General features: G+C 46.4%; 1 long non-coding RNA gene across 1 annotated transcript in view; it reads left to right on the top strand.

Annotated features, from left to right (window-relative positions):
- The first annotated feature begins 16001 nt into the window (after nt 1-16001).
- LOC135386065 (uncharacterized) overlaps nt 16002-23195 on the top strand; it is a 44221-nt gene continuing 37027 nt past the window's right edge. Inside the window, exon 1 of the long non-coding RNA XR_010420581.1 lies at nt 16002-16134. This is a non-coding gene — a long non-coding RNA (uncharacterized LOC135386065). The remainder of the gene's footprint in view (nt 16135-23195) is intronic.

A 23195-nucleotide genomic window follows, 5' to 3' on the forward strand; every position in this document is an offset into this window, starting at 1 on the left:
TTGCGCCTTAGAGAGCAAAAAGAAATGCCACCTTGGTGATTTTACTCGTCTGCTTCCCCATTTTTGTTGCTCCCATTGTTGCACTCGCATGCAGTTCGCGCTAGCGAAAGCGACACCAAGTTTCGGGAACTCAACCATACACCGCTTCTGTGGGTGATCTGTGCATGCAGGGATACAGGTCGCAGCTACACCCGCACTAATGCCTCACGAAACTCGAGTTCTAAGGCACGCATCGGAAACCATTACTGCAAACTGGACTATCACAGAAGAGGTAAGCCCCCAGGTATACTTCCTTTGTAATTTCGTAGTTGCATCGCGAAACAACTTTGCCTGTGAGCTGCGTACAGATGTGCACAGCTGAGGAGACGAGAAGCAGGATGGAGTGGGAGAGGCAAGGTTAATGTACATCCTGGGCCGACTTCGGGGGCAACTGTGCCGACATCCGTCTCGAACATATGTCTGAAAAGCCAGGGAAAACATCAGAAAACACACCCTGTGCAGGATTCGAGTCCGGTAACCACCTGCAGGGCTTTACCACGACTGTCCTATCTAACGAGCAAGTGTTCCATCCACTCGGTCATGTTACTCGGTCCAGATGCATTATGTGCCTATCTATGCTGTTGACCGTTTGCATGTATCCAATTTGAGGTCTGCTGACGAAACAAGTTCAAGAAAGCCTGAGCACGCTTTACGGTTACGGAGTGCTAACACGATTACACCACGAGCTAAGAATTTTACCAGCCAAGCTTCAACCTGTCGAAGGCTTATCGCATCAAAATGCGTGACAAAACATTCTGAAGTCTCTTGTCGAAATCAATAATCAACATGTGCGGCACATTTGCAGGCCAGCGTCGCTATCCTGTCATATACCAGACTTTTTTATGTCCCTTTTTTTCGCCAACGTGGTATTCAGTCGCAAGACCGCGAGTCCCTTGCTCAGTGTCGACCACACGTGATCTTTTTGTGCGCGGCGGTTATGCGGACCAATATTTCCATGTCGTCTTACACGACGCACGCGATATTCAAATTAGGGCCCCCAAAATGCCGCCGTCCAGTGATAAATTCACTTTGCTGGTTGGTTGGCTGGTTGGTATAAAAAATAAAAAATGTGGAGATGCTGTTATTTGCATCGCTCGCGGCGCTTTCCGCGCGAGAACTCTACTTTCGGTGTGTAACGAAACCGGCGCCGACTGGCATTCTTTCTTACGTTTTCTCGACCACCAATACATGAAACCTCACTCGCACAAATACGGGAGAGTCGGCATGGGACGGTGACTAACTTATGCAGGAATGAAAGCCCAAGGAAGTAAACGAGAGGGAAAGGAGCAAAGAAAATAGAAGCCGGGCACGAAGCAGGGAGAGATTCCGAGCCCGGATGATAAATGATTCATGAAGTTACCGTAATTATGTTCGTCCAGTTTCATCATTGGCGACGGAAAGCGTCTAGCAGTATCGTGATTACGTTCGGGTTTGGCTGTCTGCTTTTCACTCCTTGTGTTTGTTCGTCGGCAAGTGCGTTGTGTGTGTGTGTGTGCGCGAAAGCATCGGCACAGCGGGCTGTAATTGTCGTCGGGTCACCTCCTGCATGTCGAAACATTCTGCCTTGTATAGAACTTTCGATGTGTGTAGACATTGACCGATGGGGTATTATTTGCTACGTGTGATGGTTTCAAGGTATGCTTTTCGAGCCGCTCCCACGTATTGGCCGGCAGGGAAAATAATCATGATGTGCCTTGGCGCAGGTTGCTCAGTCTCCACGGCGACGGGAGACAGGGGTTGATTAAGCAGGAAACGCCACGATGCAACGCTTTTTGTAAATAATATTAATGAAAATCTTTCCATGGAGCACTAGTACAAGTAATGCAGCAAGTACACCAAGTAATGCTGCCCCGCGACCGCACGGTCGTATTCCAAATCACGGTACACCAAGGCAGACAGCGTTGACACTGTCTTCCCCCTCCACCACGTATAAGCATGCGGATTTGAAGGGATACTTGAGTATATCAAAAAGAAAAAAGAACAGAAAACGGAATTCTATGTTTAGGCAGTCGCACAACCTTTCGCGGACCGGTTGCTCAGAATGGATTCACTAAAACTGCCTAGTATAATTCCTTCTCGATTTTCCGAAGAACGAAGGTGTTTTGCTCACGTGTTTACATGTTGTTGTTCTCTTAACTGCGACGTTCGCTTTGTAGCTCATAATAGAATATGACACTACTTATGTTAGCATTGTCGTTCAGATAGTCACATATTCAGTTCATGTTACCTTAAAAAAACTCCAACTCGTAAGGCAGAAACAGGTTAGTATTTTAATATGGCCATGCACCAAACCGACCAGTCTGGTACGAATACGTTGATGTACCCACATGCATATTTTTTACAGGATAATGGCTATGAGAAACGTATACAAAATTGACGATACTTCAATGGCCCACCTAGAGTTCACGAAGCTGTAAAAGAGTAACAAAGACAGAAAGACAGTCGTTCAGGTACGGTAGGCACTGATGCAGTTATCGCTGCACTGGAGGTGCCTTTGATGGGCCTGCCATGAGCTTTGCGTTTAGACTTATCTCCGCTATCTCCATCTCAAATTACTTACTTTTGGTAGTCAGCCCGTATATCAGACGTGATGCATTTTCTATTCGTCTTTGTCACGACAGCGGATAATTTATCTCCCAGTGTCTACTTCATACAGTGTTCCTACTACGACCGGCTTTGTTTGCACTAAGACAATACGCACGCCGGCTCATGTGCCCATTGACAACATAGTGCACTTCGCTAATGGGGAAAATTTCGCACCTGTTTCAGTGTACATCACCCGATCGCCGAGCAAGGGCACATTCAAGGAATGGTGCATACCGGATACGGCGTATAATGCCAAGATGACACACAAATTTGCGCTAGCTCACCTAGATAACTGATTCTTTTTTGCAGCAAGCCTATTGATTTATCGAGTGCGTCTCTCTTGGCAGAGTACATGTAGATGTGTTGTCATGTAAGACGAATAAAAATTTAAAACCCCCTCAAGTGCTGCTATTGTGCATAGTGCGCAAAGTTGCGTGTGCGAAACCAAATCCATCGAACGCACATAATACTTGACACGTTGGCTAACATTCAATGTGTAAAGTTGTCACGGTGTAGGCAATTGTACTGGCGCTCTAATAGAGCAGTATTTTGGGAGACAAACTCCACGGTATAGAGAAGCCACCGCCGTGTAATCAACATCCGCGGCAGCGAACATCGAAAGGGTGGATACCTCTAACGCCCTACACACGAGGCTACTGCGCCGGAGAGAAAAAGCCAGTATATGTACTGCCTGTTAGTTCCGGACAAATGATGCCTCACGCCTCGTATCAAAGATGAAGATGGGAAGCCGTCTCTCCACGGCTTGGGAACGGTCATTCAACGGCCACGATACTACTGATAGTCCGCTTTCTACCTCTCTATCATGCCCGCCATTGTGGCTGTAGAAACAAAAACAAAACGTGAGATCTTGTACTACCTCACAAGCATAATGAATCTGTCTGTATTATTCTTCTGATGTCTCTATCTCGTATCTGCCTTTTCTCGCCAACCCCACCACGGGTACATCTTTTCGAAGCGCATGTCGTGGCGGGGACAGGTACGCGTATCATAAGAGATGCACAGAACACAAGCAGCTTCAAGATACAAAGCGAAGTTGGCCGCCAGGCAAAAGGAAAACAGTTCACCCGGTGCAACCAGCGTGCAGTGCCTCGGAGAGCTAGCGCTGCCACTGTAATTATGGGCCGAGCGCGCGGCACAAATGGTTCGAAGGCGCACAAGCCAGACCCACCTTGGAGGGGAAACATTAAAGCAGGCTGCGAACATGCAGGCAGGCAGGCAGGCGAGCCGCGTTACCACACGCTGCCGACTTCATTTGCTGCACACAATGCGCCGCCATCCAATCCTAATGATCTTTTAATGTGGAGAAAACCTTGACTTTCCGCGACGATTCCCGTCACTCCCCCGTTGGGTACATCTAACCTCTATCCACGGTAGCGACCTTGACCAATTATACCCAACGCGTCTTTCTCGGTATTTGACGTAATTCTGTTTCCTTTTCATGTGACACTTTGTCATGAAGTCTGGAATAGGACTAAATTCAATTTTTCGGTTACGGTACATGGATGTAGTCTGTCCAAAAGGAATCAGAAAGGAACAAGTTGAAAGCCGCGGTTCCACACTCTTAAAAAAAGGGTGCGCTTTAACTCCTTTTTTTGCCACATATATAACACCCTTTTGGAGAGTACAATTACGCTCAAAAGGGTGTCTCCTCACTCCCTCAAGGGAGTAGCATAACACCTTTCTCCCTACTGGAGAGTAATATTACTCCCCGGCAGTGAGAAGGTGTTATGCTACTCCCTTGAGAGAGTGAGGAGACACCCTTTTGAGCATAATTGTACTCTCCAAAAGGGTGTTATATATGTGGCAGGGAAAGGAGTTAAAGTACACCCTTTTTTTTAAGAGTGCATGAATGTCACAGAAGTGTATCATATCGAGTTATCGCACCTATCCCTGCACCTATCCTATAACGATACGCATTCGTCGCGTTCATGTAAGCGCACAAAAGCACATGAATGCGACAAAAGCGTAATGTATTGACTTATCGCAACACACCCTCTCCCATCGGGCCAAGTCAACCGCCCACTGGTCGGGATAGGTGCGAGAAGGTGTGATAACTCAATGCGATGCGCTTTTGTCGCATTCACGTAACCGCGGCTAAAGAGTGATCAGGATTTCTTATAGATAGATGAGAAATATAAAACCGTACGACGAATATTGTTACGCTTTTTACGTATAATTTAAGGCACTTTAGAAGCATGTAACAAACGCAGCACGTTTATTTGGAGGTCATGGAATGTATTCCGGACCTCCCAATCCGGTCACCGATTACGCCACAGGCTGTAAATAACTACATCTGCATCGGTTGTTTCTGAAGCGTCTGCTGAAGTGAATGAATGGATCTACAAGATAGAACGAACAGGCAGTTGCAACCTACTACGCTATCACCACACAGAGTTCGAGCCCGTGCATGTATTGTAATTCGAAAGCGATGATAGTCGCTGCAGGAAAGGGCGGACAGGGCTGGATTTCCACGTTTTGCATACTTCGATCCTGGATACGCAACGGTCATCCACTAACACTAACATACGAAATATGCATTTTCACACACTATAAAGCTCACACTACCGTAATGGCAAAAGGGCAAGGGTGCAGGCCAGCTGGTACATGGTGGAAAAATTTAGAACCCGAGAAAGGGACAGAGGAGGGACGACAGCGTCGTCCCTCGTGTCGTGTCGTCCCTCCTCTGTCCCTTTCTCGGGTTCCAAATTTTTTCACACTACCGTGTTCATGAAGGCCCACAGCGTGCACAAATACTTCGTTTGAAGCCAGGGATCGGAACCGTTATTTTTTTCGGTTCGGTTCGGGTTCAGGTTCAGGCATATTGGTTCGGTTCGGGTTCATCAGCTCACCAGCAGCGCAAGATATCGGTTCGAACCGGTTCAGGAAAGTTAATCTTGAGCAGATTGCCATGGGTTCAAAATAAGCACATCCTTACGATTCTCAAATAACAAATGTAATTTTGTTGTTGTTGTTGTTGTTGTTGCCGACACAGCAGTGGTTCGCAGCAACACTGGGTGGTACAGATCTGCACTCCCGGTACAACGTTGCATAGTTGCTACGTTGCAACGTCAGGTGCATGCTGTACTCGTTCACTCATCGTATACACTCTAATATCCTGGTCAGGGACTGGCTGTTATTTTCGCAGCCCAAAATATTATTTAAAGAATAAGAGAATTATGACAATGTTTTAGCGCTGTCCTTCACAGCAAGCGTTCGTCAGCGGAGCTAACGGTCACTGACTTCACAAGAACAAAAAACAAAAGCAACTTCGTAATCCCCCGAATCACACTCTCCGAGTCTCTTCGTCAGCTGGACTCTGGCCCTTTCTCCCTACCGAAATTGCTTGGTCCCTGGCCCAATCCAGCCCAGCAACGCTCTGCGCTCAAAGCTCTTCTGACATTTCTGGACACCATCGGACTTCGATCGTTATTGTAAAGGGGCTCGTTATTTTATTCCCCCCATTCCACCAAGCACTGGGGTAGAGTATCGCCTGTTGCGATGAAACTCCCCACTCTCCAAGACCGAAAATAAAGTTGTTGTTGTTGTAATTGCAATTGTGCCACCTAACATCACCTAGCGTGCACGCTCAGTGTTGGCTCAGGCCCGTTGAACCAAACGGCGCCTTCCCGAACCCGCAGTCAAACGTTACTTTTTCTCCTTTGGGAGCAAGGAATTTGACTCGCCATAGCACGATCCCCAACACAATTGTGTTTATGATGTCATTTAGGATGTCATACCTGGCGCACTTGGGTTGCAGTTTTGTTTTGTTCAATTTCGGTTTTGAATTTGTTTGGCAACGCGGCTCAATCCGCTGTGTAAATCGTAGTTCCGATCTCTCACAACGCACATTACGTCTGAACCGTTTCGCGAACCGTTTCGCGAACCGGTAATCGACGTGATTTTTTTTTTTTTTTGTTCAGTTCCTTTTCCGTTCAACATGAGAAAAAATATTTTGGTTCGGTTCAGTTCCGGTTCAGCGAAAAATATGGGTTTTTAGGGGTTTTCGGTTCGGGTTCTGTTTCGGCTCGGATGACTGTTTGAGGCCGTGCATATCCAGGAACGAAATATGCAAAAGATGCAAATCCGCGATCTGGTCATCGCCTTTTGGAAATACAAAGGAAGAGGCACACGTCTCCCAAGCAGTAACATACACAGAAATTTGGCGTCTCTTGTTGACAACAAAAATCATTTATTGCTCAGTGGAACGCGAAAATCATGAGCTGCCACATATGTGCAATTATACGCAAACAGCGAACCAATTTAGGATGAACGCAGGGCTCCGACCATTTGAACCCTATCGATATCATTTGTGATGTCTTGAAAATTAACAACATTGCACGTATAATGGGCCCTTAACAGCTCCATTTTACGTCCGAGCTCAAAGTTCCGTCGTACCACCTGCTGGTTGGAAGGTCTTGCAACAGCGAACAGCCATGGGGTCGCGTTGGAGTGAGGTTCAATGAGTACCCCGAGCTGTGGATGCCTGTTGGGGAGTTGGTCCCGAAGTGCATTATGCCATCCTTAAGCGACATTTGTCGTTGGAGGACCAACTTCCACGAACTGACTCCACAATCCATTGATGCTCTCATTAGCTATACAGAAGTTCTGGAAGTATATGCAGAGAAGCACTGGGGCTGACCATCAGCCGCGGCCTTCCAGTTCTGTGATGTGCACTGATTAGGTCACGAGCGTAGTGCGGTCTGAATTCATCTGGCACGAACAAAAGGTTCCGTACCCGTGAGAACTACCGTATTTTCACGCGTATTAGCCGCGGCTTATGCGCGATTTTTTTTTTCGCGGACGCTCTGCGGCTTATCCGTGGGTGCGGCTTATCTGGTGACTATTTTCTCCTGGTACTTTCCCCATACCCCGGATTAAACGAAAGGGCCGACAGTGCCTCATGTTTTTCGGAACAGGACCGCCCTACCAGTGCCCTGCGGTCTCCTTTGTCGGCAGACCCACAGGAAGGGTTCAATACACCTGACATCGGGATAAAACGTGGTCAGCTAAGCGTCAGTTCTCATTTGACGAGAGCAGCAGCATTCGTGGACACGGGCACGGCAGTTAGAGGTGAGGCATGGCTCCAACGCTGAGGCACAGCCACGACAGCGGCTTCAAACTAAAAGTCGTCGACTTCGCGGACAAGTACGGGAACAGGGCAGCTGGCAGGGAGTACAGCGCTGACGAGCGTTGAGCGTCTCTGTCGATTTTGTATGTGCATCACTGGTTTAGTGCACAAAGCACTCGCGTCGTATTACCCGCGGCTTATCTGGGAGTGCGGCTTATCTGCAAAAACATTTTCAAAATGTATCTAAAAACGAGTCCTGCGGCTTATCTGCGGTGCGGGTAATACGCGTGAAAATACGGTACAACAATCATGTCTCCTCTATGCGGTGGTTTATTAGATAAAATTTCAGATGGATTAAAAAAATGATGAAGCGCCGTGTTCAATTTCGATGTGGTGCTAAGCGCTATGCTGTTTGTAATGCAAAGTGCTTGTTTATTAGATAAGACGATTTATTGCTCTTTTTTTCCTTACAAACAAACAAAACAAACAAACAAACAAACGATTTATTGCCTATACATGTCTTATATCCTCTCACCACAAGCGCGAGCCCGGATATTTAAAATTTCGGATGGATTAAAAAATGATGAAGACAGCACAGTGAATAAACACCGGTTTGTGGATGATGGTAAATGACCTAGCCGGACGGATGACACGGCACGGTGGATGATGCATCCCGTTGGATGACATGGCACGATGGATGACCTTGCACGGTGGATGACCTGGCAAGTCGTCTAATCAGCTCAGAATGGATGAGGCCGCTCGATGGACAAAACGACACGATGGATGATATGGCACGGTGGATGAGGTGGCACGAAATTGGATGAGGCGGCACGGTGGATGAGATGGCACGTTGGATGAGGCGGCCACAAGCGCCTTGCCGATATGGTAAAGTCCCTGTCTCATCTACAATGGTGTCAAGATGTCCCACCAAGGACCATCATGAGAGAAATGGTTCCTGATTTATCCCTAAACTTGCCCAATAGACTGCCTCGCAACTTTACGTCCATTATACACGGGCTCCGCCTTGGTGTCGAATTCACTCCACTCTTTAAATACGGGCTTGGTCGCTCTGACACCATGTTATGCTCCATGTGTGCCGTGCTAGCGGGTATGCAGCACGTGATCGTGGACTGTGTCCTCTTCAAGGCTCAACGAGAAAGGTTGCGGAACCGACTGAAGCCAATCACTGCCGCTCCGTTCACTTTGGCTACAGTCCTTCCTTGGACCCTGGAACGACGTCCTGCAATACCGTCGTGCACTGCAGATTTTCCTGGATTTTCTGCAAGACACCGTATCCTTTATATCCTTTAATCCTGATGTGCGGACTTGCTACCGTATCTCCCCCTCTCCTTCACCTCATTGCCATTTTACATCTTATGCAGTCCCGTCGGCACTGGTGTATAGTGGGTTACAACCCAGGTCAGGTGGCGAATTTCCCCTTTCATCATCATCAGTGTGTTTGTTGTTGTTGTTGCCGGAAAGGGGTGTCCTATAATGTTTAACTTCTTAATTCACCTTTTGGATTACACTTTTGTTTTATCTTAATAGTATCGAAAGGGCGGCCTTGTTACCACAAGCCATGCACATATGTATTAGCGGCAAATCCAAGAACCAAGTTGCGACCATCGCAACCTGCGTCACATTTTTGCCCCCCTCCGTGATCATTTATGACCTCTACTGCACATCACTAACTCTGACCACATTTCACGCCAATTAGCTGCTGATGTCAAGTGGGCGAGTTCGTTAAAATACATGTATTCATCAACATTTCGCAGTGAGTGCCCTTTTCGAGCACATTTATAGCAACAGCCTGTTGAGTACTCTGCATGAAAAGAAGAACTAAAAAAGCCATGCATCAGCATATCGTCCGACATGGGAAATTTGCTAACGATAACGACTGCTCTGCCGCCTGTATAGGCCGAAGTCCCGACATCAGCAGCAAGTTCATCACGATACTAAGTGGTCGGCTGCTGCTCGTGGAGGTTGCTCATGCCGCACAATTTCCCTTGATTCTTAATCGGTGCTGTCGTAGGCGATAAACAAGTTGTCCCTTCCCTGTTTTCAGAAAGCAAAATATTGCCAGTCTTTCAGCAGTGAAACTTGCGAGATTTGATTTCGTTTTCAATCGATTCGCTTTGAATATCTGGTAACGAGAGTACGTATCGAGCGAGACGCAAAAAAGCACATGTGTTATGGTGCATATTGGAGGTACCTAGCCTTTGTTTCTTTATCACGTCACCATCACCTAGACTTTTTTTTTTGCCTTTCTTGATTTCGTGATAGCAAAAAGAAATAGAAGAGACAAAAAAGAACAAGGTGAATAGCGGTATAGAGCATGAATAAGAAAGAAGAAAAAGCAGAGACACCAGTTTAGAATCCAGAACGTCAACACCTCCCACTTTGTCGTTCAAAACTTAGGCACTCGCTAGCTCAGAATTATTAAATTTCGTATGAAATGTGATAGAACTTTGAAATAAAGATATGAGACAATGTCGAAAATGGGTATACAGGGTGTTTGCTCTAACGTGTCCAGAAATTATATTTAAAGCGACTCATAAAAGAAAAGCAAGTGGTACTTTGCTGCTACTTGAGTAAGAAACTTCTTAGGTACTGCTTCACTAGTAGCACCTGTTTTTTAGTCAAGTAGCTGAAAAGTAGTGTTCGTTTCTCTTTTATCGCTCGCCTTAAATAAAACTTCTGGACACGTTATAGCAAACACCCTGTATATGATGTCACTCAGCTGTGTATCTGATATCATCGGGATTGAACCTCCACTGACATAAGTGTGCGTTGCATATTTTACGTGTTGTTTTATTTAAAGCTGTGGCTCTAATAAGATGTACCTCACATAAGTAGGATGTCAACGCAGCGACAGACGCTTTACGACGCTCAAATTGTGACGAGATATGCGAGGGGCATTCAAATGAGAACCGCGCGTGAATGAATTTGTACTACCTGTGTATTAGATATTAAATGATGTAAATGCACATGGGATTCATTACCATTTGGAGAGGCCTGCGCGAGTCCGCGAGGATAACAGCCTCGGTGATTATCTGTCAAAATAGTCTTTCAGACGTGTGCACCACCAATCATACACCGCATTCTAGACTTCACGGTAGTCTTGAAACTGCGTGCTACCGAAGTGGTTTTTGAGAACCAAAAAAAAAAAAGAAAAAGAAAGTGATAGGCAGCGGATCGACACTGGGGGAATACACAAGGTGACCGGGGGAAGACCGTGCACGCATGGTCACGTCCATACTTGTACGTATAACTTAATACTCAGCCCAATTCATTCACTCCATCTTGAATACTGAGTAATATACCCCTGTCTAATTTAATGTCATTTTGGTGAAGTGCACTCCTCCCAAGCGAATGTCACTTTCACTACATCGCCTCCCGCTCAACCCGCTAGGTTACACATTAGTTTTCCCCTCTCCCTTTCCCAGTTACGCGCCTCGACAAGGAAACCGCCCCAACCCAAACCAAGGGTCTGGATCCGCCACTGGCTACACGGAAAACATATAAGGGTCACTAAACTATGGTGGCGATCACGGTAGATGAGAGTAAGCCACTGCAAAGTATTTAGGCGTGCGTCACAATGCCGTCGTAAGAACGTTTCTCTTAATTGATTTAGAAATCTGACTCCGCGCCTTTGGATTCCGACATGACACAAATGCGTATACTGCGTGTCAACGTTGCTCCGTTTCTGGTACTCCGTATATGACAACAACAAACATGGCCGCGGACAGAGCGCCAGAGTGCGCGAGAGTAATTACATATTCTTTCGGCAAAATGTTAGACTGTATTCTTAAATCAAATAAGCACGCTGTTGAAAACACGGGTCTCAAAATATTGTGGTTGCCAGGACATTTTGCTTTTCCACAATATTTGTACCCATACCTCAAGTCCTGCTGTCGAGGCTACGCACTCTATCCGCCGAAGAGAGGTGAAGTGAGTTTGGGGAACTCACTAAATCGTTAGTGCACTTTCTGCCGACTGTCACTGAAATATGCCGTCTGGCAGCATAGGAATGACACTAAGTGCAAGTGTCACTGGTTGAAAGTGACACTAAAGTAAGTGAAGTGTGACAGGGGTATTACTCGGTATCATACAGACACTTTTGAAACTGGGTGTTTAGTATTCTAACGGGTTAATTTAGTGTCATTTTCGTGAAGTGCACTCCAAATAAGCGAATGTCACTTTCACTACGTGCTTCCAATACGATACATAAGAATAAACGGCGGCAAAATTTTTAGGCGTACGCCACAATACCTTCCTCCGAATGTTTTTCTTCGATTTAGAAACACCTACTGCAAATATTCTTCGAACATTAAACAAATTGGCTTCAAACATGTACAATAGCAAAAATGGCCGCCGCCGGGTCACCGAGACGGCAAAGTTCTCACAGGCTGTTAACGACATGTTTTCTCACAATGTCATGCTGTACTAAAATAAAATAAACACGCCGTTGAAAATACTTGTTTAAAGATATCGCGGTGTCGGGGCCCCTCGCTTTTTCTCAATATTTTTACCCGTACCACAGGGCCTGCCGTCGAGGCTACACACTCGGTCAGCCGAAGACAAGTGAAGTGAGTTTGGGGAACTCACTAAATCGTTAGTGCACTTTCTGTCGAGTGTCACTAAAAGATGTCGTGTGACAGCACACGAATGACAGTAAGTGCAAGTGTCACTCGGCGAAAGTGACCCTAAATTCGTCCATCTGACAGGGGCATTGTATATCATACAAATACTTTTGAAACTGATTATTTAGTATTTTAACTTAAAAGGACGGTCGCATCCGTTCCAGTCGATCTCGAAACTATCGTGTCATCTTATTCATCCTGGACGGCTGACCACGGTACCGAGAATCCCACGCGAAATGGTGGCGTGGTTTGACTTGTTATTCGACGGAATACATGACCGGAGCAGACTCCGGATGTAGAGAGTATTCCGGAATTCCCTCTGTGGAAAAACGGGTAAACGTCGCTCCCTGAGAACCAATGAGGGCGCGACCTTGGGAAAAGGAATGCCGCGGTCGTACCGCCTTTCCTCCTCTGATTGCCGCCCTCTCCCTCCTCCGCTTAGGGAGTGACGTCACGCCGCCGGAGCTTCTGCGGCCGCGGAAACAACGCTGATCTTTAAAATTCGTTCCTTTAACACCTAAGCACTTTTCGGACGAAAACAGTACATTGTCAGCCGATGCCAAACGTAGTGGTATATCGGTTTCATAAATGGGTTTCTGGATGCGACCGTCCTTTTTACAAAGGACGGACTTTTTCTTTGAAGGTAACTTGTACTCATTTCCTACATAAGATCGTTTTCGTGTTGGTATTCGGGAGAGATAAGATGAGAACATGACGAATTTATTGTGTTTTTGTTGGGCGTTGCTGCTTACACATGATGCATACGTGGGGCGAGGAGGAGAGCATCCTCCAAGAAGATATATAGCGGGAAAAGAAGAGTATCCGGATGAGTATCTCTTTTCGTATTTATTTCTTTGGCAGTAATTTTTACAAATTGTAACTTCTTAGTAACGAGTTATTTTTTGTGAGTGTAGTTAGTTATCTGCTCAAATACGTTTAAGTCTTCAGTATTTACTACTCTATTCAGGAATTTTTTGTCTGGTAGTAAGTGCCTTTTGTTAGTATTTTGTATACAAGTCTGGTTGCGACAGTCCAACGAGCTGAGTGAGGGCGTGCGTTGGAAACAAAACACCATTCGTTAACGATCCTCGGCGTTCCTGGTGAGTCGCAGGTTTTAGGTGAGCACGTAGGAGCCCACAATAGGTTTCGCCGGCGACTGTCGGCCACGTCAACCACGGTGACGCGCGGGTTCGTACCTATAAGAACCTCGGCTGCAGCAATTGTCTCCGGAAACCTGTACGAGAAGCACCGTATACCATATGCACTCACAGCATTCTTGTTGGCTCACTCGGGTCACTTGCCCCTGTGGTGTACATCACGAACCGTACTGCATTGTCATCCGACGGTAAATTTCCTGATGAAAAATCTGACGTCGGAACGGCGCTCCTCCTTGCAAAAGCCTCCTTTGTGCACAATTCAGCCTAGTACGAGGGGTAGTCATAAAGTTTTCATTATCGCATCGAAAAAATAAAGTTACATAATTAACTTTTGTTTCTTAGTAGCTACATGTCTGCAGTCTTGGTACACGTTGAAATCCCCGCGCCACAGTACCTCAGCATGCCGCTAGAGGAGCCAAAACAAAATGGCGCAGCGCATTGATCAAGTGGAGTATCGTGCGATTATTCGTTTGTCGCATTTGAAGGGGAACAACGCTGCAACAATCCATGCTGATTGGTGGAAGTGTATGGCAACAATGCACCGCCATATGGCACAGTGGTTAGGTGGCACAGACGCTTCCAGTGTGGTCAAACAAGTCAGAAGTACGAAGTGGCAGACCATCTCTCTGTGAAGAACCAGGTATCGCAACAGTGGAGGTCCTGTGCTTGAAGACCGGCGTATCACAATCGAGGCGATAGTGGAAAAAGTTAAAACCCGTCATGGATCAGTTTTCAACATCTTGCACGACATTTGGAACACGACGAAGGGCGCCGCTCGCTGGGTTCCGCTTCTGCTCACACCTATTCAAAAAGCCCGCCGATCCAAGTCAGCAGCGGAAATGTTGCAGCTGTGTCAGGCCAATCCAGATTACCTATTTAGCCGCATAATCATCATGGGCAAGTGCTGTGTGTATCACTATGACCCCGAGACAAAGGAGCAAAGCAAGCTATGGAAGCGTGGAATCACCACCGCCGAAAAAGGCGAAGACCCAACCATCATCGGGCAAGGTGATACTGAGTGTTTTTTGGGACTGCCACGGTGTGGTGCTAACAGATTATGCTCGCAAGGGGCAAACCACCACAGGAGCATACACCCAAATCTCCTGACGAGGTTGCAGGAGGTTGTCAAGACGAAGCGTCGCGGGAAGCTGTTCAGGAGGGTGCTTTTGCTCCACGACAACACCCCAGCTCATTTTGCACATGACACAGTCACACATGCTGCTTCTTTGGACTATCAAATTTTGCCTACCCCCCCGCCCCCCTCCCCAATTCTCCTGACAGCACCCAGTGGCTTCTTCCTCTTTCCTCGGATGAAGAAACCACTGCGTGGCAGGCATTTTCAGAACGACGACGAGGTGCTTTTCGAGGTGGAACGTTTCCTGAACAGCCAAAATTCAGACTTCTACAACCAAGGTCTCCATCAAGTCATCCATCGTTGGGAAAAATATGTCGCATTGAAGGGTGAACATGGTGGAGAAGCACTAACACCATCGCCAAGTTTCATGGTCGCAACTTTTCGAGGTGATAATTAGAACTTTATGACTATCCCTGTATATGTGGCGATATGCTGCGGGTATAGTGTGAACCATCTCCGGTTAAATGTCCAACACACGATGCTGGATGCAATACTTGCCTCCCCCACATTGCTATGCTCGGTCGGGATCGAAACTATAGGATCTTGAGCACATGCAGCAAGTCAGCGCGCAATACGTTAATAGCGTGCTAGCCTGGTGCGCACTTAAAAAAACAAAACAAAAAACAACTCCTAATAGAAAATATCTGCGCACTTCCTGCACTCTTCAGGTACACACTTCCGAACGGGCGACCATCTTTGGGACACATTGGGCGACTCCTTTGGGGCAGGTCGGTAAGGTGCCCTTTGTCACCGCTGTATATATACTTCAGAAAGCTCTGTGCTACGTTACCATGCCGCTCTGTTCACACGTGGCATTTTTCACATGAATCACCCCGTATAAGAGCAAGGAGAAAACCGCCGTTTTATCCTCCCATGTTCTTTTATCATTAAAACAGTAATATCATTCGCATAGAAACCATATGACTGAGTTGTTATATCGACACATAGGACACTTACACCGGCGATAGCTAAACGAGAAAAACACGAGTGCAGAGAAGCGTTCTGAATAGACGTTTCCCCTTTTCTGGACACGTTCCAACGTGCAGGTTCGTAAAACTGGCGTCAGATTCAATTAAGCGGGGCGTTTCGCGCGACCTTATGTCCTGATGCCATTTATCTCTGAAGTTAGGCGCATATCACCATGGGGCTCAATCTCACGCACACACAAGCTATCTGGAAGCTACAGGGCGGCAATTTCTATATACGGCAGAGAAGGCGCGAACTGCTGATATGAAGCTCAGATGCTGTCGTCGAGATATGATTCGAGAAAAAAAGACTTTCGCGTCGCTCGGATCGCGCTGGGGTCACGGAAAGCACAACTTTCAAGGTCGGTTATGGATAACAGTCAGACACTACGAAACGCAGAACCTTTTAGGCTAGCTCCAAAGGCTGCAAGGGCCACTCCACTCTGAAGGTGCTAGCGGGAGACATAATGCCTGGCAGTCTGAACAAATGACTTGGACACCAAGGCGTTAATAACACGAGGTAAGTTGTGGGATGTGTTATCTTGCTCGTCGTTAAAAAGCAAGAGTGGAATTTTGGCTTAAGACTTCGTGAACGCGACAATACGTTTCCTGACGGTACAACACTTTTTTTTTTTTTTTCGACAAACTAAATTTCACATTGGCGACGGGGCACCGAGCGTCATCCAGCAGGAATTAACGAGGGTCAGTGGCAGGCCGATTAATGCGACAAGAATAGGGTGAACAGCCTGAACGCGACCTTGCCCCTGGCGCTCCGAATGAGTAGCCAGCCAGCCACGCGAAATAACGCAGCGCTAATAAAAAGGAGGATAGCAAGCACAGACAGTATGCGACCTTCTCTCTATATTTTACCACGTTGCCTCTTTAATTATGATTAATCTTTCGTTATTTTTTACCTAACCAGTTAACAACTCTCCCCCCCCACCCACCCACCCCCACCCCGTTGCTATCCTTTAAACCCGATGAGTGCTTTAGTTGATTAAATTATGCATGGATCTTTTCTCAATTTCTTTTGAAACTCTCCTTAAGCCCAGTTCCTGCTGGGGCTGTGTCAACCGACTAAGCAGCATGCATCAGCTCAAACGTTCACATCAGGCGGTATCGCTGGATCTCTGATATGACCCTCCCACAATCAAGGAGCAATATTTTGGTACTGTTTTATTCCGCTCCTTAACTGTACCGGCGAGTTCGCTCCGATATGTAATACGTACATGGACGTGTATGGCATCGAGGTCGAAAGCGGGATTCCGGGTCTCAATTAGGGGGTGCTTCCCAGTCTGTGTGCACAGCGTCGGCTGTGTTATGAATACGCGAAGCAAATTTGGACCAAGCCAAATTACAGGTACACCCACAATTACATAATAACATATACAGTATAAGGTCGAGCATGCAATTCGTGATCTATCTAACGTAATCAAGACGTGCGTTCAGCTTTCCTCCTCCACATATATATACGGTTGTTGTGTGAGCGGGGCGGTACGTGATATGCCAGTGGACAGAACTGTGCTCTGCTCCTATAGTCTAACCAAACCATGATTGTCGGACCTGCCATTTTGTTCCCTCTTTCCTTCTTTGTGACCCCAAGGATGTGGGTCCGAACCTGGCCGAGGACGGAAGTAACTCGATGGCACTGTGCCTTGCCACCAAGTTGCTGGCGTCCTTGGCAGGGTGTCAGGATACAAGTTGCATAGGCCCGGTCTCACCAACACCGATTAACATTTGAACCGAGATCAACAGTCCCTTACTACTTGAATTTAACGCTTAACTCTGCTTCATCAAAGGGAGTTCATGTCACTGAAACATTCATTATGTCACCAACTAACACTTGTAAAAAACAATTGAGTGTGAACTACCAACCCTTAACAACCCTTGATCTCGGTTTCAAGTTAAAAAGCGTTGCTGAAACCGGGCTTCGATGTTTTCCATGTGGGACGTCAAATACGGTGTGCCATGGCCTGAGATTTCGGCGTACGTCAAAAAACCTTCGGGTGGGCAAAATTAATCCACAAACCGACCCCTGTGGCGTTGCTCATGATCATATAAAGCCATCAATTATTGTTATTACCTACTTCCTCTTCGTCGAGGCCAAAAGGTGTTGACATCGTCCAAAAGTACAAGCTATGTATAGGTATAGCGCCACTCAAGACAAGGTTACTGTTAACTGTTATATCCCATCGCATGTCATCATGAGCATGAGAGCCCCTGATCGACGAAGCGATTCAATTCAGTTCAATATCATTTTCAATTTCCAACACACCATAGAGGCATAACCGATGAAAAGTCGCTACGCTGACAAAAAAAAAAAGTTTCTCTCGTGAAACCAATCTCCTGTATCCCAAGCAGCACAATGTACCGAAAGTCGAGTGCAATAGGGGTGGACGGGTGGGTGGAAGGCCTTGAACAGACTCCTGAAACTAAAGAACATTGATAAGACACATACCGTCCACCCCTATTGCACTCGACTTTCGGTACATTGTGCTGCTTGAGATAGTGGATGATCAACTTTTCGTGTATGCTTCTTATCAGCCAGTCGTTATGCTGCGTGATACCTGCTGGTGAGCGATAAAAGCCATGCGTTCACGTGCTGATTATTCGTCGCGGCGTGTGAATATAAGATATACGAATCAATCAATCGATCATCATCACTTGACAGTTCCAGCACTGTCCCATCCCAAGCAGTACAATGTACTGAAAGTCGAGTGCAGTAGGGGTTGACGGGTAGGCGGAAGGCCTTGAACATACTTGTGAAACTAAAGAACATTGATAAGACACATACCGTCCACCCCTATTCCACTCGACTTTCAGTACATCGTGCTGCTTGGGATATGTTGCACTCTCCACGCAAAATTGTTTTTGAAGAGTAACTGACAACACGTGTAATGCTCATATTTTTTTTTTTATTTCCTGATTTGCCTCCCAATGCTTGGTGGCAGGTCGTAGTGTTTAGATTCCGATCAATTATTTTCTCTCTCTCTCTCTCTCTGAAAGACGCATCCATCAGTCCGGCTCTCCCTGGTACTTGCCTTCGACAACTTATTTTCATGCGTGTAGGCAATAGTTTTCATATAAGCATGTAGCACAAACCTTGCTTAATTTGGCACAGACCGTGACTATGAGTACAGCATGATGGTTACTCCAGTTCCTCAATTCCTTAAGGAGTAAGCACATATGAATTATGCTATAGATCCCTGGCAACGTCGCCCCGGAGGGAACAACGGCAGATGGAATTGACCCTGAATGTGCAATTTTCTTTCACTTGCTTCACATGTGAGAAAAATGTGACACCAACTGCACCTGTCACGTATGTCGTACAAAAAATGAATGCAACGATTCTAACGGCGTGATGAAAAAGAGTGCTACTCCACGTGGCGCCATCTCTCGCTGACCCTGTGCACTTTCAAGATGGAAAGTGGAGAGGGCAGAAATGCTCCCTTGAAACCAGGTTCACGGGCAAGGTTCCGCTTTCAAGGCACTGCGTAATTTTTTGCGCTGTATCTATATTACTGGTCATAAATGAGATATTTTCAGACACGTCGTTTTACTGTTCGTTTACTACCGTATTTTCCGCTGGATACTGCGTGCCGTAAATAGAGTACCGAAGAGTTAGCTACGTATACCTGTTATGCGCAGAGGCGTTTTCCGTTAGTAGCATACCGGCGGGTAACCGGCAGAGCGCTCGGTAATGCAGTGTGCTCATATCGAGAAAGAGCTATCCTATACATACCACCTATTTACCATCCTATACTACCAGATCTATCCTGCCACTAATAGCACCGGCATATTAATATTTGCTCGTGGCTGGGGGAAGGAGCGTAGAACTAAAATCCTGGGTTCTCGTAATTAATAAGTCAGGATACGGTGTAAACTGCCAGGTCCAGTGGCGTCACTATACGGTACGCATCACCCGGTGCGGGAGCTTTTTGCGTGCCTCTCACCCCCCTTATAATGGATAACTTTTCACACTAGACGGTACGCGATACGTAGAAATATTATAGCACAGACAGAAAAAAAAGCACGTGCTCACAGAGGGCTCCTCATGTCGCCCCAGAAAAGGAAAGGTGTTGATGCGGCGCGGCGCGTCACCCCCCCCCCCCCCCGCATCCCCCCCCTAGTGGCGCCACTGGCCAGGTCAAGTATCAAGCGCCTTTTACTCTGTGCACAACATAACGTGTTTATGATATTCCGTTATCATGTGGAAGTTATTATATTGAATCTTATATCTTTTCTCGTTTACATTACCGACTTGCCACTTTCGCTCAGCTCTACCGGTTGCCTGTTCGTTTACGATTATGTGTTATACCGGCTGATCATATCACCTACTGATCAAGCATTGCTACAAAACGACATTCACAAAGTACATCCTAATGGTGCAGCAAATGTCCTATGTTACTCGATGTGTGTTTGTTTGTTTGTAAGGGAAAAAAAAGAGAAATCTCGATGTTACTAAACGTTTGATCACTCACAACTGCGTTCCGTTTCAATTCAAAAGTACCTGGGACTACATGTTCGAACGGACATGTGTATGAGTCATATCACATCGATACAGACTTGTCTCAGATGCAGACAGGAGTCTCTGCTATCTACGGCGTCATCTTTCCCTTGCTCCCTCTCATATCAAACGTCCTTCGTACCCAACATTTGCAAAACCTGTACTCGAATACACATGAGCGGTGTATGGGATGCGCACCAAGAATATTTAATTAATGCCATTGACTCGGTACAAGACAGGGCTATACGATTCATCACATCCAACTGTATTCCCGGCTTTGTCTCTAAACTTAAAAATAACATTTGTATAGAACTTCTTTCTGACAGGCGCTTCCTTGGCCGGCTGTCTCTTCTTCACGAAATATATCGCAGCATATCTATAGCAGGAGAAAGCGCCTTCTTGCAGAGCCCAGACTACATCTCGCCACGTCTTGACCGTACCTGCAAGGTCAAAGTCACAGGACTTCCTTCTTAAAATACTTCTTCCCCAAAACGATTAACGACTGGAATCCTTATGCCGAGCATATTACTCGCATAACTGACCCTGACCACTTCAAATCGTCTATTGTCCTTCACTTACATGGTAACTGACCATTCACTTACTATGGTACTGTATATCATTACAATCACATCATCCCCTTTTCCATCTTTTTTCGTGTGCAGAACTGCATGCGTGTGCTTCATGCTTTTTTTTTTTTTTTGTGCCCCTCCGTTCTATAATGCCCCTGTGGGGTCTTTAACGTACAATGAATAAATAAATCGGACAGGCCTCAAAATGTGTCAACACTCGTTTGCGTGAGCACTTGCATACAATGTCAAGGCAAGGCATGGGGCCCTAAGGGAACACATTTTTCGGCCTGTGGATGCGAGACACGGTTCGAACATGTTAGGATAATGGGCAAATATAGAGGAGAAATGGGATATTTTTGAAGCCTTTTTGATAGGTGAGGGGAATAAAAAGTGTGTTAGCGTCACATCAGTTCCATTACTGGCTGCGGAACAGGTCTTTTGAGACAATATATGAAAGCATCCGCGTATATTGATTAAATCGTTGTTGGAAGTGCGCTTCGCGCGGGCGCGCGCGTGGCTCTTATGTCGTCGTGTCTGGTTTGAGCGATTTCACCTTTTCAGATGTCTGGCCAACAGGTACAGCGAAACGTTTTCTACATGCTATATCATGCGAGCAATCCTTAAAACGTGGAAACGTCGCTAAGGATAATGCTGTTTACTGTGCTGTAACGATGACTAGAATTTGGTTTATCACACACCTTCCACATGATGGAGGAGACGGGTGGACGTCGGCGTTTCAGAATGTTTAACTGAATCTCGTCATTTCCTCCTGAATTTAATTTGATCGAATTGCTCTTTCCATTGAAAGCTGTAGGTGGGCCAGGAAGCAATACAGCTCTATCGTGTGTATTCTGTAGCGAACCAGCCCTGCGTTCGTTGCAGTATGGCTCAATCGCTCATGTTGATTCACAATTTCACGCTTCCTGAGAACGAAATTTATTGTTCCCAATTTGCGCGGTGAAGAAAATCGCACGCTTTCACTTCGTGGATTCCGACACCCCAGTGCAATCCGTAAAGAAATGTCTAGGATGCAACATTTAAGATCTGATTCCACTCGACAGCTACATTGCGTTCCTATATGGGCATATGGACTCGGTATACCGCCCGACCGGTTTTTGTTCGTTACTATGCATTTGTTTGTAAAAAAAAAGAAAAAAGAACACCCCATACTCCTAACATAAACTCCCCCCCCCCCAAAAAAAAAGCTACTATTTCACCAGTACTCAAGTTGTCTGCTCGGAAGTTCCCTATATTCACAAGTTCCCTATATCACTAGCCTATAATGCTCCTCGGTCTTTAACCGGGCAACTAAGCAAATATTTAGCGCACTAAGTGTATTTAAAGGGGCGGTCGCATCTCAAAGCCCATCTATGAAACCGATACTTTTTCAACTTTTTTTTTTCGTCCGAAAAGTGCTTAGATATTTAAAACATGAATTTTAAAAATCAGCGTTGCATCCGCGGCTGCAGAGCCTCTAGCGGCGTGACGTCACTCCCTAACCGGAGGAGTGAGAGGGCGGCGCTTAGAAAAGGAAAGGGCCTGTCCAGACGCCCAGTAACTCTGTGAGACGCCCGCATCGCCGCGGCATTCCTTTTCTCAAGGTGGCGCCCTCGTTGGTTCTTAGGAAGTGACGTTTTCTCATTTTCCCAGAAAGGGCATTCCAGCATACTCTCTACATCCGGCGTCTGCTCTGGTCATGTGTATCCTCTAATGACGGTCAAACTGCGTCACTATTTTGCGTGAGCATTTCGATACCGTGGTGAGTGGTCCACGGCGAATAAAATGAGACTATAGTTTCAAAATCGACTGCACTCTAAAAACTGGACTTCACCGCATAACACACTCTGCGCCAACCATTGCCACGAATGATCGCGTGATCGCTTCTGATTCGAAGAGAGAGTAGGACGTACGCGTTTTTGTGTCAACCTCCTCTATCCTCCATCCGTCCGTCCTTCCTTTGTGTTTTGTTTTGCTATGCGTTTTCCTTTTCTTTTTTTGGCTATAGTCGTGACGACGCCCACTTCTGTGTGGCCAACAACGGCGAGCCTATCCTGCCATCACCACCCCCCCTTGTGTCAATTTGGATATATGATAATTGACACAAAAAGGCGTACGCCTCCCTCTCTCCTCGAATCAGAAGTAACCCTATCATTCGTGGCAATGGTTGGCGCAGAGCGTGCCGTGCGGTGAAGTTCTGCTTCTAGAGTGCGGAACGGATGCGACCATCACTTTAACGGTGCAACTGCATGGATGCACGGAAACACTTCGCATAAACATTCTAGACCAAACGTGAACGCAATGTGCGAGACACAACTCTTACGATGGCCGTATAGTCCTGATATGGCTGTACAATACTCTAAATTTCCAAACTAAGACTATGCGCAATCTTTTCCATTATATGTAATATCAGATAGTCTGGTGAGATAGATACACAGCCCGCGACAGGGAGGAACAAGACAAGCGCAATACGATCTCACTTTTTTCATTTCTGCACATGGGGCTTCC

This window comes from Ornithodoros turicata, chromosome 2 (genome assembly GCF_037126465.1).
Source record: "Ornithodoros turicata isolate Travis chromosome 2, ASM3712646v1, whole genome shotgun sequence".
Taxonomy (NCBI): domain Eukaryota; kingdom Metazoa; phylum Arthropoda; class Arachnida; order Ixodida; family Argasidae; genus Ornithodoros; species Ornithodoros turicata.